Source organism: Engystomops pustulosus, chromosome 7 (genome assembly GCF_040894005.1).
Source record: "Engystomops pustulosus chromosome 7, aEngPut4.maternal, whole genome shotgun sequence".
In the NCBI taxonomy this organism is placed as follows: Eukaryota; Metazoa; Chordata; class Amphibia; order Anura; family Leptodactylidae; genus Engystomops; species Engystomops pustulosus.
In genome coordinates, this window is record NC_092417.1 from 15,448,479 (window position 1) to 15,455,501 (window position 7,023).

The following is a 7,023-nucleotide window of genomic DNA, read 5'->3' on the forward strand; positions in this document are numbered from 1 at the left end:
CCATAAACAGAAACTTTTCAGATGCAGCTTTCAGAATAGCCCAGAAGCCTCATTCACGTGTAAATACGCTAATTACACATGCTAATCCACATCAGCGTTTTCCATATGAGGCCTGTAGTACCATCTCCCGGCCAGCAGGAGGCCCTCTGCAGTGGATACACAATTGGGATGATGGCAGTAATGGGCTGATGACAAGGGGCTAAGGAAGTACTTTTACTGATAAGAGGATTACTCGTTAACTCTTACGGCCCCCCGGGGCCATTGTTTGGGCATTTATTTTTGTTTAACCCGTGAACACGAGACTCAATAAAAGGGGCGTTAGGAGCAAATGCTTGTGTTAGTTTTTCTTTGGAATAAATGGGATAAGTGTCAGGAGTCACATTACTCGAGCTGAGGCTTCCACGATGTGGTAGGTAACCATCGAAGAGCGGATCTTCTGCTTCACTGGACCATAAAAAACCACCATAGTCTACAGAAGTCTCCAAAAAGTTCTTGGTTTAAGGCTCCCATTCGTAGGGGAGATGCAATTATGGGCAATTCTCCTGGTCCTTTCCAGAAGGTTATCTCCTGGCGTGGGGGGATTCGTCATGGTGAGCCGGCACATGATGTTTCCACTGCCCCCTCCCACCTCATCGGAAATATTTTGAGGCCCTGGCCCTATTGCTCCATCACGAAGCGGGGCAGTTCTACATAAGGTCCTGTCTGCCAAGAATGCCCCACATAAGCCCACTCTGCCGCTGGGCCTGGCCCTCTTTATGCCCGCTTGGATTATTCATCTAAGGTGATGTCTATCATCTTCCTCTGGGGTGTGTCTAAAGAAGGTAGCCCTCTACACTAATGTTAAGAAGTCTCCTCAAGTTGTAGCTGTAGATAGTATTCCACTAAGTTGATGTTATTCATCTTCCTCAGGGGAGTGGCTACAGAACACGGTTTTAGATTTCCTTCCTCAGAGGCGTGGCTATAAGGTGTATGACTCTAAACTAATGTTAGATGCTATTGTTCCTTAGTATTTCTTGTCAGTAATCTTCCTTGGGGGTTAGCTATGAGGGTATGTCCATCTACAATGAGTTCAATATTTTCCTCAAGGGTGTATCTTCCTAAACAAATATCATTAATCTTCCTTTGGGGTATAGCTATAAGGTGTATCCATCTACACTGATGTTAATAATCTGTCTTGGGGAAGTAGCTTTTAGGGAGTTGTCCAATACTGATGTCAACAATCTTCCTTAATGTTGTAGTTGTAGCTATAACAGTGTGTCCTTCTACCCTGATATCAAAAATCTTCATCAGGGTTGTAGCTATAAGAGGGTTGTCCTTCACTAAATTCAATCATCTTCCTCAGGGGTGTAGCTATAAGGGTGAGTCCTTCTACAATGATTTCAATAATCTTCCTCAGGGATGTAGATATAAGGGTGTCCTTCTAGACTGATATCAATAATCTTCCTCAGGGGTGTAGCTATAAGGGTGTGTCCTTCTACACTAATGTCAGTAAGCTTCCTCAGGGGTGTAGCTATAAGGATGAGTCCTTCTACAATGAGTTCAATAATCTCCTTGAGGGTGTAGCTATAAGGGTGTGTCCTACACTGAATTCAATAATCTTCCTTGGAGGTGTAGCTATAAGGGTGTGTCCTTCTACACTGATGTCAATAAGCTTCCTCAGGGGTGTAGCTATAAGGATGAGTCCTTCTACACTGATGTCAATAATCTTCCTCGGGTGTGTAGCTATAAGGGTGTGCCCTTCTACACTGATGTCAATAAGCTTCCTCAGGGGTGTAGCTATAAGGGTGTCCTTCTACACTGATGTCAGTAAGCTTCCTAAGGGGTTTAGCTATAAGGGTGTCCTTCTACACTGATGTCAATAATCTTCCTCAGGGGTGTAGCTATAAGGGTGTGTCCTTCTACACTGATGTCAATAATCTTCCTCAGGGGTGTAGCTATAAGGGTGTTTCCTTCTACACTGATGTCAATAATCTTCCTCAGGGGTGTAGTTATAAGGGTGTTTCCTTCTACACTGATGTCAATAATCTTCCTCAGGGGTGTAGCTATAAGGGTGTTTCCTTCTACACTGATGTCAATAATCTTCCTCAGGGGTGTAGCTATGTGGGTGTGTCCTTCTACAATGAGTTCAACATTCTCCTTGAGGGTGTAGCTATAAGGGGATTCTCCTTTTACACTAAAGTCAATAATCTTTAGTGTAAAGGAGTACACACTACAGGGGTGTGTCCTTTTACAGAGATATCTATAATATATTAGGGTGGGTCCATCTACACTGGTGTCTATAGTCTACCTCAGGGGTGTAGCTATAAGGGTGTGTAAATAATGTTGCTCGGGGGTGTGACTATACAAGTTTTTATCTTTCTACACTGACTTCCTAAGGGGCAAAACTATAGGGAATGTTCTTTTATACTGAGAATCAGAGGGAGCTGTCCCACCGGATCACTGTTGAGGACCATCCATGAAGGTTGATGATCTATGAGGTCCTGTTACCAATTTTACATTAGGGCCCATTAGCTTCCAATCCTAATTACTACTCATCATCTCAGTTCTGGGGTAATGATACTATGGCAATCAGTCTTCGCAGACCTCTGCCAGGACAAGTATGAGTAGCCTCCTCTTCACGGAAGGGTTAATGTGAAGAGTCTCTCCAGTGGAGAGGCTGCGGGTAACGTGAGCCGAGCCGCCAAATATGTTATTGCCGCTGAACCCTGAGGATGCAGAGTAAATACAGACATCGCTGGAAGTTTACTGTGCATTGTGTCAGCGCGGGGACCTGCCCAAACACGTCCTGGAGGAGAAGAACATGTGTGGTGTGCCACCCCACCGGGCCAGACCCAACAATCTGTCACACATAATCCCCGAAAAATTCTTCCGTATTAATTATAAAGTTCTGAAATGTTTCTATAAGTCATGGATGGATTATAGCGGGACGAGGGGATGTCCTGAGGGCTTCACCACACACCGGCATGTGCACTGTGTGGCGGTATGATGGGGGGGCCTGTGTTGGCACTATTGTGCCGCATCTGTAACATACTATTATTTGGCAACGTATTGTAGTATTATTCTGCTATTATACAGATCTCTTATGTGGATTTACATTCTGTAGGTATCATGTACAGGTTCACAATATGGCGCTATTATGTGGTACTATGATACAGTGTGGTAATGTGCACAATGCACTTTCACAAGTTCACAATATGGCGCTATTATGTAGGTACCACTGTAAAGGAAGGTTATGTGTGTATTGTGATTGTGTTTGCTCACAATATGGGCAATGTATGTAATTATTAGTTGGCTATGTATAGCGGTATTATTAGAGGTTATTAGTTGGCCCTGTATAGCGGTATTATTTAGTGGTTATTAGTTGTCTCTGTATAGCGGTATTATTTGGCGGCTATTAGTTGGCCCTGTATAGCGTTATTATTTAGTGGTTATTAGTTGTCTCTGTATAGCGGTATTATTTGGCGGCTATTAGTTGGCCCTGTATAGCGGTATTATTTGGCGGCTATTAGTTGGCCCTGTACAGCGGTATTATTTGGCGGCTATTAGTTGGCCCTGTATAGCGGTATTATTTGGCGGCTATTAGTTGGCACTGTATAGCGGTATTATTTATTGGTTATTAGTTGGCCCTGTATAGCGGTATTATTTAGTGGTTATTAGTTGGCCCTGTATAGCGGTATTATTTAGCGGCTATTAGTTGGCCCTTTATAGCGGTATTATTTAGCGGCTATTAGTTGGCCCTTTATAGCGGTATTATTTAGCGGCTATTAGTTGGCCCTGTATAGCGGTATTATTAGAGGTTATTAGTTGGCCCTGTATAGCGGTATTATTTAGTGGTTATTAGTTGTCTCTGTATAGCGGTATTATTTGGCGGCTATTAGTTGGCCCTGTATAGCGTTATTATTTAGTGGTTATTAGTTGTCTCTGTATAGCGGTATTATTTGGCGGCTATTAGTTGGCCCTGTTTAGCGGTATTATTTGGCGGCTATTAGTTGGCCCTGTACACCGGTATTATTTGGCGGCTATTAGTTGGCCCTGTACAGCCGGATTATTTGGCGGCTATTAGTTGGCCCCGTATAGCGGTATTATTTTGTGGTTATTAGTTGGCCCTGTATAGCGTTATTATTAGTGGTTATTAGTTGGCCCTGTATAGCGGTATTATTTGGCGGCTATTAGTTTGCCCTGTATAGCGTTATTATTAGTGGTTATTAGTTGGCCCTGTATAGCGGTATTATTTGGCAGTTATGTAGCACGGTGATGTGGACATATTTTATCTGTTTTGCAATAAATATGTAGGTATCATAGTTCTTATCTTCTATAATATAGGTACAATATGGCAGTAGTAATTTCTGAGTGTTGTATGCAGGTTACTGCCTTTTGGCACTGTATAGTGGTATTATTTAGGGGTTATTAGTTGGCTCTGTATAGCGGTATTATTTGGACATAATATAGCACTTTGGGGTGAACATGTTTTATGTGTGGTGTTTGGTGATATTAAGTGGGCATCATATTGTTCTAAATCAAGTACTACAATATATGGCTGTAATTTTTGTGCGCAGTATTGCACTATTATTGTCATGGGTTCAGGAAAGAAGGTCATTTACAGCTGACTTTAGATTCTATGGCTGTATTATTACTACTGTACTGCCCGGTGATCTGTATGCTCCAACCTCTTTGAGAGGTTTGTACCATATGTAAGAACATTGCAGTCCTATTATTAGTCACATTATAGCGGTATTATTATTACCGTCAAGCACATTGCTACCTGTTTAGCACTATTATGTGAGCCACATGTGGCAGTATTATGTGGAAACGTTAAAGAGCTGTCATTTGCAGACTGATCCCTGTTCAGCACTTACATGTGAGCATCATATGGCGGTATTATGCGGATGCTGTATTTGAGCTCTTTTCCACTCTGGCCAATGTGTTTATTGTATGGCAGTATAATATGGGAACCTTGGTGCACTGAATGTCGGTATTATATTCCATCAACATTTTCCCATGATGAATGAGTTCAAAAATTCTACATTTTTTAAAGTTTCAAGGATGAAAAAAAAGATTTATTTGAAGTTTGCTGCCCCCTTGTGGCTTCTACCTCGAACCACGGTTGAGTTGGATCATGGTGATTTTGGAGAAATCTGTACTGAGATATTTCCACCATGGGGGAAGGGGGTCCCCAAAGCGATTACTAGATAATGCCCCAATCACTTCATTATATGCGGTTTTTAAAGTCAGAAAATAATATTGTTAATAAATTCCGAATTCTCTCCCCCATACTGATTAATACACCCAAAGTTATCCAGCAGCAGTGTAAGATGTCTCCCGGCCATAACTACAGGATCCTATTGTTAGAATCCTCTATGATCAGCTTTGATCTACGATCGACCTGGGAGGCAAGTGTTCAATTTCTCTGCAGCACCACCACAGGTGAAACAAGGTATTGCATCCTGTGCATTAGAATCAATGAGAAATCTGAGTCCTCCACAGTGATAGATACTCTTTCTGGCCAATCACTCAGTAGATGAAGGTCCTGAATCTTGGAAACCCCTAAATTACAACTTAATAACCGCCCCCTCACTGCTTTGTATTACGGATCAAAGTGAAAAACTCAGATCCAGGAATGAATTGATCCTCAGAGGCCTCCACAAACTTCTGAACATCTTCCTGAGGAGGTTGTGTACTTCTCCATGCTGACTGTTTCCACTTAGGACTTCAATGGATTTCATGAAGAACCTCCATGTTGGTCATATGTGATCCAGGCCTGGTGACTCGGTGAGGTCCTTACTTGACGTCAGCTTCCATTTCTGGTCTCTCAGCAGCTGGAAGGTATAAGTGTTGCGAGCGTCCCGTCTGCGCCCCAGCTGTCCGTCCTATTCACACACAACCCGGCGCCTCTGGCAAAACACTGCGCTGTCTACAGTCACATCTCACTTGCGGGACCATCTAACTTGGCTTTGCGCGGTCTCCCCTGCCAAGGCCCTCACCACTTGCCAGCCACATGCCAGGGGTTTGCCAAGATTTTTCCCAACAATTTTCTGGTTTAGGTCTAAATTTTTAAGCAGATTAAGTATAAAAAAAATCCCATCCACGTGTGACTACTTTGTAGATCTACAAGCGAGTGACATCATGGAGGCGCGGGGTACGCTGTGACTCGCGCCTCAGTTATATTACATAGCAATTATTAATATCATAGTCACAATTGCTGCCTCTTGTAGTGTGAATAACTCCTAATTTTAGATATAAATATGGCATGGGACATTGCCGTATGCAATGTGTGTAAATGGATGCAATAAAGGGCAGGGGAGGGGGGGGGGACACCATGAGGTTGGTCACAAACAATAAACAACTCTAAATTTCTCTCCAGCTATTACTATGTATTAGATACCAAGCATGTAATTCCTGATCTCTCCTCTAGTGGCCAGTGCAGGCAAAATCTAAAGTCAGATGAAAATGACCTTCTTTCCTGAACCCATGACGATCACATGATTGCACACTATGGGGCAGATTTACTTACCCTGGTCCGTTCGCGATCCAGCGGTGCGGTGCGGGATTTAATAAGGTAGTTCCTCCGCAGTCCACCAGGTGGCGCTGCTGCACTGAAAAGCATCTGAACGCGCCAGAATTCACCGAGGCCGGCTGAGTGAAGGTAAGCGCGTCCCGAGCGACACATTTTCCGTTTTTAAAAATCCGTTTTAGATGCCAAGTCTGTAATACCTGACTTCCCCTCTAGTGGCCACTGCAAGCAAATTGTGTAGTCGGATGTAAATGACCTTCTTTCCTGAACCTACGGCGATCAGATGATTACATAGTATATTTTTGCTTCTCTCTTCATTTTGGGTGACAAATACAAAAACTAATTGTAAGAATAAAGCAAATACAGCAAATAAAGCAACAAAGTGAAAATAAATCAACCATATTGTGACTTATCAGAATCGTGATTTTGTATAGACAGCAATTAATCTTTTAGAAATAATCATTACATTATAAGATAATGGATCTATCGAATTTTTGCACATAGGCGGACCC